Source organism: Leptinotarsa decemlineata, unplaced genomic scaffold (genome assembly GCF_025532065.1).
Source record: "Leptinotarsa decemlineata unplaced genomic scaffold, Ldec_3_MD MMD2_tig00000090_RagTag_RagTag, whole genome shotgun sequence".
Taxonomy (NCBI): domain Eukaryota; kingdom Metazoa; phylum Arthropoda; class Insecta; order Coleoptera; family Chrysomelidae; genus Leptinotarsa; species Leptinotarsa decemlineata.
The window spans coordinates 2,344,605-2,365,171 of record NW_027412541.1 but is presented as its reverse complement, the minus strand read 5'-3'; the positions used below and the strand labels follow the sequence as shown (position 1 = coordinate 2,365,171).

Below are 20,567 nucleotides of genomic sequence, written 5' to 3'. Positions count from 1 at the left end.
AAAACAAATTGCAGTATTCTCAGCATTAATGTTTACATAGTGGAAATACTTTTCCACTATGTTCCGAAAAATTGAATTCCCCCGAAAAATTGAATCAAGAAAAGATTCCAAGTTATTCTAAACTGAAATGACTTTGTTTCAATATCACAGAGATGTGTTTATACCTATAGTTACTCAAACTTACCCTCATTGCCCGGTTTAATTTAGGTTGAAGTAAATTTCTATCATTTTCGGAGGAAAATGTACAAAATGATACTACACTAAACTAACGTGCGGTAGGATGATTGTATTGTACACTGATGATTTTCTAGAAAATAGACCTTGCTCAAAACCTTTGCTAACTCTTTTTTCCCAAAAAAATAATTATGATTTTAAATTCGAATCTACGAGTAGGTATTCAAATTTCTTCGTTCTTTCTGGAATGCAATCACCAATTTTGAGCATGAGTCAGGATATACATTTCATTCACGTAAGATACATAGTATTCATTTTCCATTTATATTGATGTGTAGGTACGTTTCAAAATTCATCCCTAACAATTGATTGAATGGGGCATTTGCATGCATCTTCTCACAAATATATGAGTGTGTCATCTACTGAAAAATGATAACTACAGATCTACAAAATAGCAGCCAAATCATTTATATACAAAATAAAAAGTAGAGGATCTAGGACATTACCTTGTGGAATACCAACATCGAATTTAATGACTGCTCACGTACAAACAAATGAATACTGATTTTTGATAATGAAAATTCATGTTTTTATATAGTTTGTTACCTGCTCATTTCAGTGATGATTTGTATGATCCCTTGCAAAAATTGGCAACATTTGTGCCTTGTTAGAAACCTTATGGAAAATTTCCCTGATTTTTCCACCGGCTTTCACACAATTCTTTTTTCTAATACGCAATTCATAAGAAATTCACAAAGAAACGTTTTTTGTAACTTAATATCTGCCAATTCAGTGATTGTGTTAATAGTTGAGTGTTTCTTCCAAATGATCGCTTCAGTTGTCGGAAATGTATCGATTTGATGTTTACAGTGGAGTGTTTCTCAAAATTACTTTTTCCGTTGTCATATGGAAATAACTCCTTTCAAGAAATAGATTAAATTTGTCACTATGTACGATTAATTGTAAATATCTTGAAACTTGATTTGCCTAATTGATAATTCTAAATACACCCATTTCTCCTGTTACAGACGGTTCATATTTTTTGCATTCAAATTCGAAAGAACTACTAACTGCCAGGTCAATAATTTACAAAACTGCTATATAATTGTCATTATCCTTGAATTATAACCAAATTATCCATCTGTCATTAGGTAGCTTACAAGTGAAATGTTGATATAAGTGAGTAATCTCGTGATTCCCTCCTCGTTAACTAACTGATCCAGAAGGCTTGGTCTGACGCAGCATACCATCAAAATGTCATTTGCCCTGTTAATTTTGGGAGTAGCCGATTCCTTTTATTATGCTTTATTGTGATAATGAAAATTACTGTTGTTCATTAACTTGAAAACTTACTGGCTTATTTCTAAAGTATTACATATGTAAAATAGTACGTTACCCGTAAAATTCAGTGAGTTCATTTCATTACGTAAAGCATGGAGAGTGTATTGAAAAATAATAATGATCACTATTTATTTTTATTCATGTGCTTGCGTATACATTGACTGTAAAAAAACTGTTTCTGAGACTTCTTTAATTTGTGATGCACTGTTTGGAACCTTTGGTGTAGTAATGAATATAACTGTACTTTTATCCCAACAACAAAGCGTTATTTTAACACCTCGACACGTGTTTCGATCACCTTGAAGATGATCACTTGGTGGTCGAAACACGTGTCGAGGTGCTAAAATAACGGTTTGGTGTTGGGATGAAATTTCTTTGATCATCCTACTGACTACAAATTGAATACTTCGTGAAGTCTTGAACTAGATATTTCGGAAAAATCTAGATAAAATCCAATCATTTTTGCAAATAATTGAATATCGTGTTGAAATTGTTTAATTCAACTATGACCAATATCAATAATTACAGTTCTAGGAGAGGGAAAACTCATCCTGGGGCGAAAGTAAATCGTGGATCTCCATGGCTGGCATTCACTTTTTCTATGAACGTTTCTTCAAGAAGTAATCTGCAGATACCGGTAGGTACTAGAATGTCGAACGTTCTGGAAAATATGTAATGGATAATTAAATTTGACCAGTAACTTTTAAATTTTTGGAAATCATATGATCGTTTGAATGGTAACTATTGAAAATTCTTTGTAATTCGGTCTTGTTGAAATTTGTAATTCATTTTCTATTTTTGATGAGAAGTTTTGCGTACATGATATTGAAAAGAAATATTACTTATCATATGATATCATTGATATCATACGTATCATAAAATTGACATCATATACAATGTCACCGATAAAGTCCGCATCAAATGGGAAACTTTTTTATTTATCGTTTTATGTGAAATTTGATTTTGGCAGTAGATTTTGCTTAAGAAATGATGTCAAATGGCGTCTACAAAATAGGTCACGTGATTTCCTTAACCTGTCAAAATTGACATTTAAAAAAAGAAACATCGAAAAATGACATTATTCTTCAAAATATCCAAAAATATCAAAGGATAAAAACATTTTCTTTTGTAATTTTATACCCACACACCAAGTTTCAAACCCATAATAAGTATTTTATATTTTCACTATTTTTCCACATTCCTGCTTTTTCTACTTATCAAAATTTAAGCACACCTGTACTAAATCATTTATTTTAACTAAACTCGTCACCGAATTTCTTTTTTTGTAATATAATAATATTTTAAGAGCCTCTTTGATGTTAAAAACAAATTTTGAAAAATAAAAGTTGTCAAACTTGATGCAAAGTTCATCTAGTTTCAACGGGGCTTTCCAAACTATACAGTACTTGAGTTTTTTAATGAGCGAATGGCCTCACAATATGAATTAGAACAAAACGGAACATTAGGAAACAATATCTTGGAGTGTTTATTGTTTTTTTAACAAAAAATACAGTAGAATTTAATCTTAATTAAAAGGAACTGAAAATAAACATGTACCTATACCTAATAGCAAAAAAACACGAAAAAAAGACTCACGACATTAAATACACTACATTTCTGTATGTCTTCCATCGCGTTCTATGCAGATAATTGTCCTTCTTGATACATCTTTTATTGAGTTGCTGATACTCACAGGGTTTATGTTTAAAATAGAGTTTCTAATAACAGTTTCTAGGTGATTCACGTCACGAAAAGGTCTTTGTTTATAAACGATTTGTTTAAAGTAACCCCACAAGAAAAAATCTAGTGGGGTTAAATCTGGCGACCTAGGCGGCCATATTTGCTCCATATTTCGCCCAATAACTTTGCCCCTGAACATTTCTAATAGTTTCTCTTTGACTTGTCTTGAACTATGAATAGGAGCCCCGTCACATTGATACCACAGACTGTGTCTTATTTCAACCGGCATATTGTCCACTATATCACTGATCTCAGTATTTAGAAATTGCAAATAATCCTGAGAAGTTAAATTGTGTCTAAAAAAGAATGGTACCATTACCTGATTATTTAAAACACCGCACCACACATTTGTTTCAAATGAATATTGGTCCCGACATTCTATCACAAAATGAGGATTTTCCTGAGCCCACCACCTACAATTCTGGGAACTGACTACGCCGTTCGATGTGAAGGTAGCTTCGTCGGTCCATAGGATTTTGTAAGGAAATTTTCTGTTCAATTCTACTTCTCCTTGGTACCAGAAAGAGAAATCTAGTCGAACATCGAAATCTCTTTCCTTTAAGGTATTTATAAATTTGGGTTTGTAGGGTTTGAACTTATTTTTATGTAAAATTGCTCTTACGCTTTCTCTTTTAACGCCAGTTCTATCTACAATATTGGTAATACTTGATTTTCCCTGTTCGATAACATCCAGGCAGACAGCCAACTGAACCTCATCATTATTGCGTGATGGATTATGACGTTTTTCAAAAGTATTCTCAACTGAACCAGTCAGTTTAAATTTTTTTAAAATCCTACTTACAGTGGATTGCTGTACATGTCTACCAGGATGTCTTGCGTTAAAAATATCAGCCACTTGTCGATGCAATGTGTTTTCACCACAAATTAGCACAATTTCAATTTTTTCTTGTAAAGATAACATATTATTTTAATTTTCATACATTACATTGAACTAACGGGCATTAATTTATTCAGTGACAGTGACGTTTTCTAAAACACATTATGTAGTTTCATATTTTTTCGCATCCTACCCAGTTTTTTTAAATTAGTGTTGTTAGCGGAGTAGGTAAATGTAAATACTATGAGTTTTTTTCTTTTATTGAATGATGTTTCCTAATGTTCCGTTTTGTTCTAATTCATATTGTGAGGCCATTTGCTCATTAAAAAACTCAATTACTGTATAGTTTTGAAAGCCCCGTTGAAACTAGATGAACTTTGCATCAAGTTTGACAACTTTTATTTTTCAAAATTTGTTTTTAATATCAAAGAGGCTCTTAAAATATTATAATATTACAAAAAAAGAAATTCGGTGACGAGTTTAGTTAAAATAAATGATTTAGTACAGGTGTGCTTAAATTTTGATAAGTAGAAAAAGCAGGAGTGCGGAAAAATAGTGAAAATATAAAATACTTGGGTTTGAAACTTGGTGTGTGGGTATAAAATTACAAAAGAAAATGTTTTTATCCTTTGATATTTTTGGATATTTTGAAGAATAATGTCATTTTTCGATGTTTCTTTTTTTAAATGTCAATTTTGACAGGTTAAGGAAATCACGTGACCTATTTTGTAGACGCCATTTGACATCATTTCTTAAGCAAAATCTACTGCCAAAATCAAATTTCACATAAAACGATAAATAAAAAAGTTTCCCATTTGATGCGGACTTTATCGGTGACACTGTATATACCTATGTCGGGGTTATGTTACTGTATAAACTCAATTAAGTACGATTGATTATGCAATGAGGGAGTGAACTTGTTTGAAAACCCAATTATCTATGTGAGAGAATTATTTTTTTAGGTTATTATTAAAAAGATGACTTCGAAAAAATCAACTTACTTGTTACTAACGAGGTCTTACCTTTCAACGTGTGATTCCATCGTAGGCTAGAAACACCGTTCTACATAGCGATCGATTGAATGAATATAAAACGAACCACTGACGCTAAAAAACCGGATACCGCCCCTTCCTTATCTAGCTTGCTGAACTACATTTGAATTTTGGAAATTTATGAGTAGTTGTCCTCATTCGAGCTGAAACAGTTGCTGAATATGGTAAATCATTCGAATAAGTGAGATTTTCTACGTAACGAAATTGTAAGTGGTATATTCATTTTGAACAATTGTCATTTATAATTATTCAACAGAAGTTTTCATATTATTTCAAAACACATATTTCAACTTTTTAAGTTTATTCCAAAAATAGTTTGAGTTTGTCGGTCACTGTTTTGGACTTTGGTAAATTGTATTGTAATGTTGATTGATTGCGTCCATGAAATGAAATACATTTTTGGGAGAGTTTTTCACATGAAATTTTGTTCTGGAAAATTAAAGTTGAGCCCAAATTCAATGATTGCGTTAGGGTTTCAGTTTCCGATGTTTGATATATCATTTGTTTGATGATATATTATTATCATTTGGGAATTCTGTGTTTGAAATCGATTCGCGGGCGACTAATAAAAAAAATCAGTGTCTGAGAATTTTAGAAATTTTAATGTGTTGGAGACTAGCTCTATGATTTTCATAACATAAATATTCTCGAAAATTCATCTTTTTTTATTGTCATCTGTTTAATTATCGAGGAGACCTTAATTGAGACGATCTCTCCGTACTCATTTTGTTGAAATTTGGATTGGGTTGAATAGCTAATAGTATTGGAAGTTGATTTTAATTTGTATTTTGATTTGATATAGGCGTGGGTTGGTTTGTCCTGAAATTTTGGAATGAGTTTTTGATTTTTGAAACCAAACCTCAACCGGTTAGGTGATACTAACCAGTGTCGTTAAGTAATACTGATAGATAATAGTTAGGTCACTAGCATATAAAAACACTAACATAGGTATTAGTAAAATTCACTCATAATGATCTCCTGAGGATGCTAAACTTGATTAGCGAAACGCGACTCGCGAGAACGTAATTTTTGTTCTAGTATATTCACTAGAGGAATAGTATGCTTTACGTGGGACCGTTTTTGAAATTTCATCATACTCACATTTCCCCACTGTGTTGAATATAACAATTCTATGTTTTTGTACCACTTGTATTCGTACCTAACGTTACTGCAGTTTCGTCCTACAAGAACATTTTGAAACGAATACTGCCTTGGACTTTTTTCCAAAACGTCAAGCGTTGTGAATTAGCTCAGCAGCTTCAGGGAATGCTTGTGGGCGGAGCTCCATACATGAGAATAATACTCCAAAGAAGGTCTAATCTGAGCTTTATAAAGCACCAAAAGTTACTGAGGTGTGTATAGTTTTCTGATTCGGGACAGTGTTCCGAAGCAGACTTTGCAATCCCAGCGACATGATTGTTCCTGGCTTTTTGTGGCATTGAATTTAACCTGGTTAGTTTCATCCCAATTCGAAATCACTTCTAGTTTCTCATTAAGATATGCAACCTCCTGCTTCCAGTGAAGATGTGCTTCCGCAGCTAATGTCTGGTATCCAAATGGAATTACGAGACAAGCGTGATGGCATCTGAAAAGCAATATATTGGATTGTTCGCTATTTCCAACTGGTTGATATACAATAAAAAGAGGGTTTAAGACAATATGGATACCTAGGGAACACCATCGTTGATGATAAATGTATTCGAGATATATCCATCCACGGCCACTTGAAGGGAACGTTCTTTCAGGAAGCTGGAGAACCATACACGAAAAATGATCCGAAAAGCTATAGCATCGAAGTTTGGCTAGCAAACCCTCATGCCACATACGGTGTCAAAGGCCTTAGAAATAAAAGTTCTTTGCGTTCATTTATTCTAATTTTGCAGCTGTTGCGATCATTAACAAACCTAGTTCGATTGTCGCCACTAGGATTTTTGCACCACTGCCAGTAGACAGGATTTTTGGAGGCGACAGCTTGTTCGCAATTTTTGTTGGTACATTGGATACCGGAGATGTAAAGCTTTAAATAAAAAGCTGTCATGAAGGTATACAGCGTGTGTAGTGTTGAGGACCCGTGGGTATAGGCAGACAGGCTAGACACAGTATAGGTAGACAGACTAGACATAGTAGGTAACATAATACGTTTTGGAAAAGTTTTCTGTTGGGGAGTTAAACGCGGGACGTTTGGTGTGGTAGCCTTTGAGTATAATCTCGTCGCTAGCGAGGGATATTGAAAGTGAATGCGAATAGTTGATAGATATGTGTATTGCGAGTTCGGTTGGTTTTGAACACGGTAATATTGGCATTGGAAGGTATCGTAGCTGCATTGATAACGCAAAGTCGAGCTTGGAATGAGAATATTTGGGTATACTGTGCTAAAAATTACATTGTATACCGGAGGTGTACAGCTTTAAATAAAAAGGTGTCATGAAGGTATACAGGGTGTGTAGTGTTGAAAACACCCATCGTTAAAGGAAAGCTGTCATTTAGGTATACAAGGAGTGTGTACAGCATTTGAGAAAAAACATAGCACTCAGCGTTAAATAAAAAACATGGCGGCAGACATTGGGCGGAATATACAGTGTCTGTGTTTGTGTGTGTGTGTGTGTGTGTGTGTGTGGACAAGGTGGTGGTTATCGAGTTCGAGTATATATAAAAACCAAAAAATCAATTATTTATTATTATTTTTGCAAACATGATCTTCAATATATGTTGTTGAGAAATCTATTTTGAATTTTGTATCGAACCACCCTGTAATATTTTTTCATATTGAAAATACTATTTTTGTCACAAGAGTTGTCAATTTTTGCCAATGTACTAACGCCAATAAAAAGTAAAAAAGTTTTTGCCGATAAATCGCATTGTTGTTGGGGTTTGCAGTGAACGCTGTACGAACAGTAGTTACACATTTAACAATTTCCATTGAACTGAGAGAACCGAAGTTAAACGGGTAGTTTTTTCTTCTGGGCTCTACATTTTTTGGCGACCGTGTCAGGACAATTATTGTCATTGGGACTGTTTAGATTACCCTTCAAGTTCTTGCTGTTCTTTCCGAAGTAAAAGTATGGAAGGTAATGAAAAGCATCGTTCCATTTTACGTAGATCATTTACGTTACTAACATCTGATCTCGAAAAGTTAATGTCAGCAACATCACGCGATAATCAGCAGATACATATATAATACGACCTAATTCAAGCAAAGATGGAGAACCTACAAGTTGTAGATGATAAAGTGTTCTAGGACTTCCTGCAGAGTGATACTACCGAGGATGAGTTATTGGCGGACATGGCAAATTGTGACTCTTACAAAAGGAAGTTTGCAGCCCTAAAACTCTAATATGAGGAAATATTCAGAAAGGAAACCCATGAAGTAGAATACATCGATGATGCAAATATTGAATGTTTTCACGTCGGCATGACAGGTAGACAGGTAGTTTCAAATTACCTTTAATTGAATTTAAAAAGTTTGATAGTGACATTCGAAACTGGTTACCATTCTGGTCTCAATTTAAGAAGATCCACGTAGCCAGAGATATCGAGGCCGTCGATAAACTTGATTTGATTCAGGCAACTGTAGAGAGTTATGCAGCTATTGTAGAAAATTATCATCATATTATCGACGCCATGTTATCTCGTTTTGGCAGAGAAGATCTTCAAATTGAGGTCTACATCAGAGAATAGCTGGAGTTGGTTTTGTGTAATGCTACATCTAAATTTAAGCTTGAATTGGTAATATTGTATGACCAGATCGAGACACAGATTCAAGCGTTAGAGACTTTAGGCATTATTACATCAGATAATTGTTCTGCGATGCTTTTTCCTCTCATTGAATCATGCTTACCTCAAGATTTATTGAGAGCAGTGCAACGTTTCCCGCATCGATTTGAACCTGAAAATTCAGGAAGTGCTACAAATGTCTCAACGGGGTCAGGTCCGGGAAAGTTAGACACTCGTCTCAAAAACCTCATGAAGTTTCTGAAAACCAAAGTTGAAAACGAGCAGCTTATTACATTGGCTTCGGAGGGTTTTGGTTTCGTCGGTCAAGGTAACTCCAATTCTAAACTATTGAGAACTGTTTCGAACTCTTCGGCTAAGAAAAATGTGAGTTCACCGGTACCCACCGCCGCAAAATTGTTCTAATCACATTGGTGAACACTGTTTCAAGGCACAGAAGATGTCTTTGGAGCAAAAGAAACGTATTTTGAACAGTAACAAACTTTGTTTTATATGCCTGAAAACTGGTCATACATACATACAAAAAGATGTCGTGGACATCCTAGAAGTGCTATCTGTCAAAAATTTCATCTGGTAATAATGTGCCCTGATTTGCCTAGTAACAAGGAATCTCTCTATACTCTTGATCATAGTAAGAAACCAGAGGTGGATCCTAACATTAACAAATCTCTAGCCACCTAGAACAACTCACGAACCTATGTATTTTTGCAAACTATGAGAGTGAACATATTTGGTGCTAATGGGTCAAAGTACGTGAGTGTCATGAATGTAGTTATTTCTGCTACTTACTGTACCTAGATGCTTTGTCCATGGATTGTACTTGTATGTAAAAAGTGATAACGAAAATGTGTGAAAAGAAAATAAAAGCCAGTCTATCTCCAGCTGTTGTTTCTATTCAAGGAACCTTAACAGTGAGGACTGTGATCGATAGTTGTTCTCAACGATCATACATTCTTAAGTCAACTGCTGTGAAATTGGGATGCCAATCAGTGGGTAAGGAAAAATTGTTTATTTGAGGGCTCTCAAAATGAACGACTTCATGAATGGTATGTGGTCAAATTAAATAATCCATATTATCCATATAATTTAGAGGTTTTAGACCAACCAATAATATGCAGTGAGGTTTCGCCTGTCTGTTCTGGACCATGGATTGAAGAACTCAGAGATCTCAATATTGAGTTGTCAGACATTGGATCTGCTGGACCTATTGAGATTTTGATTGGTGCTGATTCAGTCGGACAAATCTTCACAGGAAATCGTCACTCATTATCCAATGGTCTAGTAGCCTATGAAACTTCATTCGGTTGGGTTCTTCTTGGAAAAATACCAATGCACAACAATCTGAACAAAGCTAATTCTTTGATCAGCTCAACCTTGTCGTTTCTAGTGAAGGATTTCATAATCAGTTCTTTGTGGGTGGGATCTTGATGTATTGGGTATTGAAGAACCAAGCAAACTGAGAACATGGGAGGAATTGGTATCAGTCGCCAAAGTTATTTTTTCAGACACCGTGACAATTAACAAAGAAGGTCGTTATGAGGTCCGGTTACCTTGGATTGATGGTCACCCATCACTTTCAGAAAACGATCACCTTGCCAAAAAGAGACTACACAATACTCTTCATAAATTACAGAATCAAAACTTTGTTCGATCTCATGACCAAGTCTTCAAAGGGTGGCTAGAGGAAGGAATAATTGAGATAATTTCATCTGAACATGACAAAAGCGGCATCCATTATCTGCCTCACAGACCAGTCATAAAAGAAAATAGCCTTACAACAAAGATCCGGCCAATGTTTGATGCGTCTGCTCATGAAGAAGACAAGCCTTCTTTGAATGATTGTTTGGAAAAAGGTTAAAATTACATTGAATTGATTCCGTCAATTTTGCTTAAATTTAGAGAATACAAGTTTGGAGTTGTTTCAGACATCGGTAAGGCATTCTTGCAAATTAGTCTTCACGAGAGAGATCGAGATTCTCTTCGCTTCTTATGGGTTGATCAAGATGGAAATGAGTTGACTTTTCGCCATCGTAGAGTTGTTTTTGACGTTAATAGCAGCCCTTTTCTCTTAGGAGCAACAATTGAACATTTTACATGAGTTCCAAAATTGCTGTTACCAGAATTGTGGAATAAGAACCTTACCTGGTACGAGGCCTTAGATGAAGACACATCTGTTGAATTTAGAAATTGGTTTCATGAACTGCCTAGTCTATTAGAAATAGCTATACCTAGATGAGTAGATATTGCTCCAACTTCTAATGTCATTTGCTCTAGTCATTTGCCAGTAACACAGCCTACTTTGCAGTTATATTTCTACGTGTTGTTAAGAATCAACAAGTATATGTCCATCTCCTAGAAGACAAGTCTAGATTGGCTCCTAAACAGAAGAAAGGGAAAATGTTTACAATTCCAAAGCTAGAGTTACTTTATATTTATATTCAATCTGAAAACTAAAAAAGCTTGCCGGAATTGTGGACCACTGACTTGCGAGGAATTAAACGCCGCTGAAATCTTCATTTTGAAAATTGTTCAAAGAGAAACTTTTCCAGACAAAGAAAAGGATAAAACCATCATCAATCTGTCTCCTTTCTGTGATGGAAATGGGGTTGATTTGTCTTAAATCTAGAGTATCATCTTGTACAGACTACAATTCTATTTTACTTCCTGCTAAACATCCTACAGTTCATCAAATCATTTTTCAGGAGCACGTACGATCCTGTCATGTAGGAACTCAAGGATTGATGGGCATTTTTCGAAAGCAGTATTGGGTACTAGATGGACGTCGTGCCGTTCGATCTGTTATTGTTAAATGCTTCTCGTGTAGGAAATTCAATGCAAAAAAGTTGACTGTTAACTCCCCACCATTACCAATCAATCGAGTTCGCAATGCCAATGTGTTTGAAATAACAGGTATCGACTTTGCTGGACCTTTGTTTTTGAGAAACGGAGACAAAGCTTATTACATTTATCTATTCACTTGTGCTGTTTATTGTGTGGTACACCTCGAACTAACTACTTCGTTGTCAACTAATGCTTTTATGTTGGCTTTGAGACGATTCGTTGCTCGCAGAGGTCGGCCTAAGACAATTTATAGTGACAACGGTAGATGTTTCGTTGGTCTAGAAAATGCTTCTGGAAAACTTGACTAGTCTAAAATTCCGGAACAGTGTTTGTCACAACGCATTACTTGGCGTTTCAACCCTCCGACAGCCGCACGTTTAGTTGGTGTTATAAAGACAACACTTCGAAAAGTGTTGCGTCGGGCTTCCCTGGACTATGAAGATTTAACAACTTTGGTTTACGAGTGTGAAGCTGTAGTAAATAGTAGATCAATTACTTATGTATCTAACGATCCAGCAGATCTGGTTGCCTTGACTCCTGCTATGTTTTTAAATGATCTCAGTGACGAGTATGGTATGCCTGCTTGTGATCAAATAGACAGAAAGTCTCTCTGTCGGTAAATGAGATACAAACAGAAATTGAGAGATGATCTGCGTCGACGTTTTAGAAATGAATATTTGGGAACGCTGAGAATTGCATCAAATAAAATATCACGAAGTTTCTTCCTTGGTGAGATTGTTCTGGTGGGTAACGATAATCAGAAGCGCATTGAGTGGTCAATGGGTCAAATTATTGAACTTTTACCTGGGAAAGATGGTGTAGTTCGCCTGGTTCGGGTTCAAACTAAGAATGGTTAAATTCTTCAACCAGTACAGAAGATGTATCCTTTGGAATGCTTGGATCCGGATGTTTCTGTGAAATCACTATCGGAACATGTTGCAGAAAAATCCCAGTTGCCAAGTCTTCCAGTTGAAGAAGTTGATAGTGCGGGAGTGAATTCAAAAAGCAGCGTACCCGATTCCGTTATGAAAACGCGTAGTGGCAGAATTTAGAAAAAACCTGCCGGATTTAATACTTGACATTATGTGAGAAATAATATTACGAATAATAATATTTCTCAGGTGGGAGAATGTTGAGAAATCTATTTTGAATTTTGTACCAAACTACCCTGCAATATTTTTTTATATTGAAAATACTATTTCTGTCACAAGAGTTGTCAATTTTTACCAATGTACTAACGTCAATAAAAAGTAAAAATGTTTTTGCCAATAAATCGCATTGTTGTTGGGGTTTGCAGTAATCGCTGTACGAACAGTACATAAACATTTTACAATTTCCATTGAACTTAGAGAACCGGAGTTAAATGGGTAGTTTTTTCTTCTGGACTCTACATATGAAAACTTATTTTTTGTTTTTGTTTTGTCGACATGAAGTAGATTAGATTAGATTAATATGGGGCTTCTGTGCTGAACAGCCACTACACTGCGACCTTTGCAGGTCTATTGTGTGTGCCCTCATGTATGCTAGAGTTCCTTGTTTAGGCCCGTCCCTGTAACTGGACTCCATAGGCCAGACCTCAAGTTCCCCATATATTGAGAGGGTTGTGGTTTTTCCTCCCCTAATGTTGCAAACCTTATCCTTGACGGACCTTCGCAATAGCATAGTATGTGTACGGAGGTTTCCTCATCCTCTTGGCAAAGCCTGCATAGGGCTGTGTCTGCCAGTCCGATGTTGTTCACGTGTTTGTTGAGTCTACAGTGTCCCGTCAATAGCCCAGAACTCTAGTTGATCGCCTATTCAGACTTAGTAAGTACTCCGTGAATTTTGGCGATGGCTCTTTAATGAACTCCTTGGCCTGTCTCATACCCGGTGCCTTATTCCACCATTTTTGAGATTGTTTTACCTTCCAATTGCTGTTACAAGTTTTTCGCAGCACTATTGCTGTACCACAAAAGGGTTCTGGGCCAATGGGGGAGCATTGTGCTTCTTCTCGTGCTAGTGAATCAACCTCTTCGTTGCCCTTGTATCCTGTGTGACCTGGTACCCAGGCTAACGACAGTATGTTTTGAGCACCTAGTTCTTTTTTAGGCAGTTCCAGACCAGTTTGGAATTGACCTGCATGGAGCTAATTGCTTTTATAGCTGTTTGGCTATCAGAGTATATTGCAACAGTCTTTTACTTAAATTCTTGCCTCAGTAACTCTTCTGCGCAGTGACGTATTGCTGCTGTTTCTGCCTGGAATATCGTCACTTTTTTACCTAAGCTTTGTGAGACTTTTGTCTTTGGTTTAGTTATATAGATTCCTGCTCCTACACCTTCTTCAGTTTTTGAGCCGTCTGTGTAACAGGCAATCCCTGCATTTATTGGAGGTCCTCCCTTCCATGCCTCTCTGCCTGTTATAATTGTTTTGAAGTTTTTTCCGAAGCTATATTGGGGAAGCATCTCATCACATGACATGAAGTAAGTATTTTGACGTTCGTTTATTGTGAAGACGCAGTAAATTATGGATCAAGAAAATATGAAATATGATTTAATAACAATTTTCAGTTCAACACCACCTTCACCTACAAATGATGCTAGGGCTAAGTATATAATTTTCTGGGGTGTGTATTTTTAGACAGTAAACAAATGAAGATTCATTGAATTTGATCAAATAACAAATTTTCAGCACCTACACCCCTAAGAGAAGGGGAAGAACGTGAGGGGGTGTCGGATGCGGAGGTCGATTTAGAAAGCGGTGAGGATGATGTTTTACAGACATAATAGGGCCTCCAGAGCTTTACGAGTCACATTCCCAATTTTCAGTTCACAAGACCCAACAACAACATCATCATCAGAGATTTCTATTGAAGAAAAAACATCTGTGGAGGAGGATAGTGAAGAATGTACGGAGGTGTCAGGGGAGAGCTGTGAAGAATATATAGCGGAAGGAGGTGACCTTCTTGGCTTGATAGACCCCCAGACATAAGTTAGTTATTAACCACCAATAACTAAAATTTATATTCACAATTTGTTTTTCCAGCTTATCGCCACCCCTTGCAAAAAAAAACATGAAGAGAGTAATTCTCAACCCTTCCAAACCTATCCTTTTTTCCATCCTTTTTTGTTCCCACCTAACCTGATAGATGTATGTTGCAACGTTCTCGTCGTATCTATCGTTACGGATAAGTAAGGATTAATTCCTTAATCCTTATTTATTCAACTTATAATAATTGAATCACAAAAGTTATAGGAAAAGTTGAAAATTGATATTATAAACTAAGTGATTTCATGATTTTGAATTACTAAAACTTCAAACAAAAATATATGAAAAGCCTATTGTATAAAACATAATTTAATATGTATTACTAAAACACTGGGGTTGGAAAACTACAGATACATAACTTAAAAATTTGCCAAATGTATATAATTGCCAATGAAATTTTTTCTATTAAGTAACAAGTGACTTTTTGGAAATTTCAATTATCTACAAGTCTTTCGAATTACTAAAATGAATGTGAAACAAACAAAAACGCCATTTTTCCATAAAATATTAATTTTGAACATGTATATATCTATAAATAAAAATTTGGAAATATCGGTAAAATGACATTATATTCTAACAAAAAGTAAAAAACATTAAGTTTTTCCCGAAGCAGCTAATTTGTAGTAACTCATGTATAGTATTCACCCAGGAAATAATAACAGTATATATTTATTCAATACCCATACAAAGTCGGAAAATGTTTAATAGTTGAACCACAAAGTTGTAGAATATTGAAAAATTATTAACAACCTAAAAATGGTTTCACAACAAATAAAACCTTTGATTGGAATAATCGAAAAATAGGTCACAGAAAACACCAAAATATTCACCTTGAACTTGTCAAAACCTGTAATCCGTGTCGTCATTCCCAACTTTTTTGATGCGACCACACCTCGTGTGAAATAAATTCGTCGTATTAACCGAAACTTTGACAGAAACCCCCTTTATAATGGACCAAGCCAACACTCAACTTTCGATGTGACCATACCCTACTTGATAAACTGGTCCGGAATCAAAAAATCATAACACAAAATGAGTTTTTGAAATTTATAATCAATTACATACAACAACAACATGCATAATATTTTCCGGAATAAATTCTAGAGAATATTTTATCGCTGTAAAACCACAAGTGATAACTTGAAAAATAGTTGCCTGTCTGCACCGAGATTCATTTTTAAACGGCGATAATATATATATATATATATATTTATACATATAAAATATAAATAGATAAGTACTTTTGGATCATTCCCATATTGATTTCAATTTAAGAGCCACCGGTAGACGGCTGTTTCAGCGTTTTGGGCATCGTCAGTACCGGGCAGGCGGTCCTCGATTGAAGACAAAATGAGAAAAACCAAGAAAGTACTTGATAAAAATAGCTGCGTAAACGCAAGCAAATCATAAGTGGAACCACCTATTGGTGTGACACCCAAGTCAACTTGCCAAGTTTTTATGTCAGTGTTGGTGGTTTGACCAATCAACCGACAACTGCGGTAGCAGAAATTTTGGGAAGCTAACCTGAAATGCCATCGGAAAATGAATCCACATGTCAGTACCACCTGCCCGGTACTGACGATGCCCAATAGGCTGAAACAGCTGTCTACCGGTGGCTCTTAAATTGAAATCAATATGGGAATGATCAAAAAGTACTTATCTATTTATTTTTTGATTTTCATGGAATTATTTTCCAGCAGCTTGACTGCATTAACCTTTCTAGATTTCATATCATATCTAGAAACATGTGGATTCGTTTTCCGATGGCATTACAGGTTAGCTTCCCAAATTTCTGCTACCGCAGTTGTCGGTTGATTGGTCAAACCACCAACACTGACATAAAAACTTGGCAAGTTGACTTGGGTGTCACACCAATAGGTGGTTCCACTTATGTTTCGCTTGCGTTTTGCGCTTTTATTCTGTTTTCCGTCATTTGGACGGAAAACAGAATAAAAGATATTGTACAAGAAGTAAAACAAGATGCAGAAGTTACGGACCGAGTCGGTTTTACGTTTTGCTCGAAATAGGCAAGGGAAATAGGAAGGAAATAGGCAAGGGAATTATAGTGATTAAAAATAATGACCATCTTTGCCTTGCTAGAGCTTTGGTGGTTGCTAAAGCCTATGAGGACAAAGCCCCAGATAAGCAAAACACCGGAGAATCATGAATGTGCGAACGTGTTGTACCCTAGATTTGCTGAAAAAGAGTGGCGTAGAGATACCTAAAGAGGGTGGCGGCATAAGCGAACTCAAAAAATTTCAGGATCATTTGTCAGATTACCCAATCACAGTATATGAATATGGAAATAAAGGGCGAGCTGTTATTTACGAGGGAGTTGGTGGGGCTAAAAAAATTAACCTCTTACATCACAATAACCACTACAATGAATACAATGAATTAGTTTCGCTGACTGTTGTAACTATTACTGTGAAGTATGCCACGTACCCGTCGAACATAAGGAGGAACACAAGTGTAACAAAACTTGTCCAGCGTGTAAGCAATCGCCACCTTGCCCCAACGAAAAGAAAATATTATGTACCGTCTCTAACAGAGGTTTCAAGGCCAAGAATGTTTTTCAATCATAAAACTGCCAAGATCTGTGAGCAGATAAGGTGTTGCGAAAAGTGCCTTAAAAAGGTTCCTAAAAACAGATAACATGTTTGTGGGGAACATTTTTGTAAACTATGCAAAGAATTCAAAACTACTCCACACAAATGTGTGTGGAGAATGAAACTGTTGTTGATGTCTGAGGAAAATGTTAAATTCATCGGCTCGCACAATTATTTCATGATGCCTTTAGCTAAATTACCCAATGCTTCTGGGTTGGATGGTGTAAAGAAAGGTTACTTTCCAAACCTTTTTCAATAAAGCTGAAAACAGGAATTATGTTGGACCAGTACCTGCTCTAGAATATTATGACCCAGAATCAAACAATTATACAACCAGTCTAGAAAAAGACAAGGATCCTAAAAAACAACTCATTGAATGGCACAAACAATTATCTGGACGGGTTTATGTCTTTGACTTTCAGAAAGAACTGGTGGAATATTGTCAAAGTGATGTGGATATATTGTCTCGAGCGTGTCTCAAGTTCAGAGAACTGATGATACAAGAAGGCGGCGTGGGCCCTTTCATAGATGCCATTACATTGCCATGGACGTGTAACAAAATATTCAGGAGAAAGTTTCTGAAACCCGACCCCATGGGGCTTATACCTAAAAATGGATATAGATGGTGTGACAATCAGTCGAAAATAGCCGCCCAATGGCTGTTGTGGGAGAAGAGAAATAAAAGTATCAAGATTCAACATGCTGGTCGATGGTCTGAAGCATCCATATTCAATTTGGAAGTGAAAGGTTTTTGTGAGGCGACAAAACAAATTTTCGAGTATCATGGCTGTTATTTTCACGGATGTCCTTCCTAAATGTATAAAATACAAACGCAATGACCATACTTTCGAAGACCCTACCGTTACTATAGAAATGCGTTTTGAGGCAACCTTGGCGAAAACTGCACGTTTGCGACAACTTGGCTATGAAGTCATAGAAAAAAGGGAGTGTTCTTTTCGAAAAGAGCTACAGAAAAATCCAGAATTGCGCATTTTCACCGAAAACCATCCTAGCTCAATTACCTTTAAATCCCCGTGATGCTTTCTATGGTGACCGAACTGATGCTACGAAACTATACTACAAATGTGAAAAAAATGAAAAAATCAAGTACGTCGATGTGTGCAGCCTGTAGCCGTTCATAAATAAATGCGAAAAGTACCCTCTAGGACACCCGGAAGATTTTGTTGGGGAAGAATGTAATACTTTGAATTTGAATGACGTTGATGGTATTATAAAATGTAAAGTTTTTTCTCCTCAAAATCTATATCACCCCGTATTACCGGTGAAAATGAGTGGTAAATTGATGTTTTTTTTTTTGATGATCGAGTTGTGAACATATGGCTGTTGAATGTACTCACATTTGTGAAGAAGAACGAGCTACCTCTGGTACTTGGGTGATAAATGATCATGAACATCTATGAAAACTAGAAATACGAAGTTGTACAATATGATCCTGGTACCAAGTCAAGTGGCCTATTTTATGAATATATTTACAAGTTTTTGAGAATCAAACAAAAAGCTTCAGGTTGGCCCTCCGATTGTATATCAGAGCAACAGAAAAAATAATATATTCAAATTACTATGACAAAAAGGGGGTTACCTTATGTGCTGAAGAAATCGAAAATAATCCTGGACGTATGAGCAAGCTTATTAGACATGGTTATTAACGAAAACGCTCCCGACGAGTATATAACAACAAAAAATATTTGAAGGAATCCTGAACACTATGTCATCACCAATTTCAAAACCGATTTATAAGGCTTGTTGACATCACTCTGTATAATTTTTTTTTGGAATTATTGAAAAAATGTTGTAAATTGCAAACCTTAACATTTTTGTGGTGTAATTTCGAAACTTTTTACAAAAATTTCTGTTGTTGTTCTCACTCTGTATTGGAATTATTGTATTGGAAATAGAGAAAATGTAATAATTCTTACAATACTACATTCTAAGACATTTCATAGCGAGATTCTCGAAACCGATTCATAAGGCTTGTTGGCGATACTCTGTATAATTTTGTTTTGGAATTATTGAAAATATGTTGTGAATTGTACACCTTAACATTTTTGTGGTATAATTTTTAAACTTTTTACAAAACTTGCTGCTGTTGTTGTTGTCGTCACTCTATATTGGAATTATTGTATTGGAAATATAGAAAATATTATAATTCTTACAACACTACCTTTGACATTTTATAGCGAGATTTTCAAAACCGATTTATAAGGCTTGTTGGTGTCACTCTGTATAATTTTGTATGGGAATTATTGAAGAAATGTTGTAAATTGTACACCTCAACATTTTTTTGTTGTATAATTTAAAACTTTTTGGGAAACGTTGTTGTTGTCACTCTGTATTGGAATTAATGTACTGGAAATATAGAAAATGTTATAATTTATAGTGTGCGATTTTGAATACCTTTACCTACCTTGTTATTGTTACTATCGCCCAAATTCAAATAAACCAATCAAAAGACTAATTATTATCATAAAAACACCTTTTAATTGATTGTTTTTCATAGTTTTTGTTGTTTTTCAACAACTTTTCAATTATTATCCACACTTGGGATACAAAAATCTCAATTAATCAATTTAAATAGTTATAATTGTAACGTTCAAAATATTTTGGTTTCCACATTGGCCGACATTGGTAATGATTTAAATTTCTGAAATATTCCCATACCTCAATTTATCTCACGAACGTGGGTAACTTAATTACAATAAATATAATATCTAACTCACCTCAAATTATCCTCTGTGCTCTTCACTTTTACCACATGAATATATTCTTTACAAAAACTCGCGCACAAAATGAAATGCCATAATTTTCACACTCAACAATAGGTTTAAGATAACGCGCTACCCAACGGATTTCTTATCAAACGCCAGCCAACACGGTTTAATTTTTAATAATATGGCACAGTGTAAATACATGGTCGGGCATCAGGACTTTGTACGAAATCCATTTACCGAATAGTAATGAAAATGCTGAAATTTCTACACTTCCCATACAAGTTGTGACAAGTAGTTGTATGATGATGACATCATGTACACAAAAATTGTTTCTTATTCTGGGTGTCGACATAATTGTGTACGCCACCAAAAATTTCCCCCTAAACACACGCTCTATATATAATAAGAAATTTTGAAAATTGGTTAATAGAATGTTGCGACAAATCTTCGCGTCTGGGTCCTATCACAAAACTGCACTTGACTTCC

General features: G+C 35.5%; 2 long non-coding RNA genes across 3 annotated transcripts in view; one reads left to right on the top strand and one right to left on the bottom strand.

Moving 5' to 3' along the window:
* Positions 1 to 20,567, top strand: part of LOC141481180 (uncharacterized) — a 65,776-nt gene that overhangs the window by 35,758 nt on the left and 9,451 nt on the right. The window contains exons 2-3 of one of the 2 annotated variants that reach the window (XR_012464792.1): positions 2,044 to 2,152; positions 5,141 to 5,351. This is a non-coding gene — a long non-coding RNA (uncharacterized lncRNA). The remainder of the gene's footprint in view (positions 1 to 2,043; positions 2,153 to 5,140; positions 5,352 to 20,567) is intronic. The other variant, XR_012464791.1, reaches the window with a different exon arrangement.
* Positions 1,849 to 20,243, bottom strand: LOC141481181 (uncharacterized). The gene is made up of 3 exons (XR_012464793.1): positions 20,091 to 20,243; positions 5,116 to 5,288; positions 1,849 to 2,176 (listed from the first exon to the last, which is right to left on the bottom strand). It is a non-coding gene; the product is annotated as an uncharacterized lncRNA (long non-coding RNA).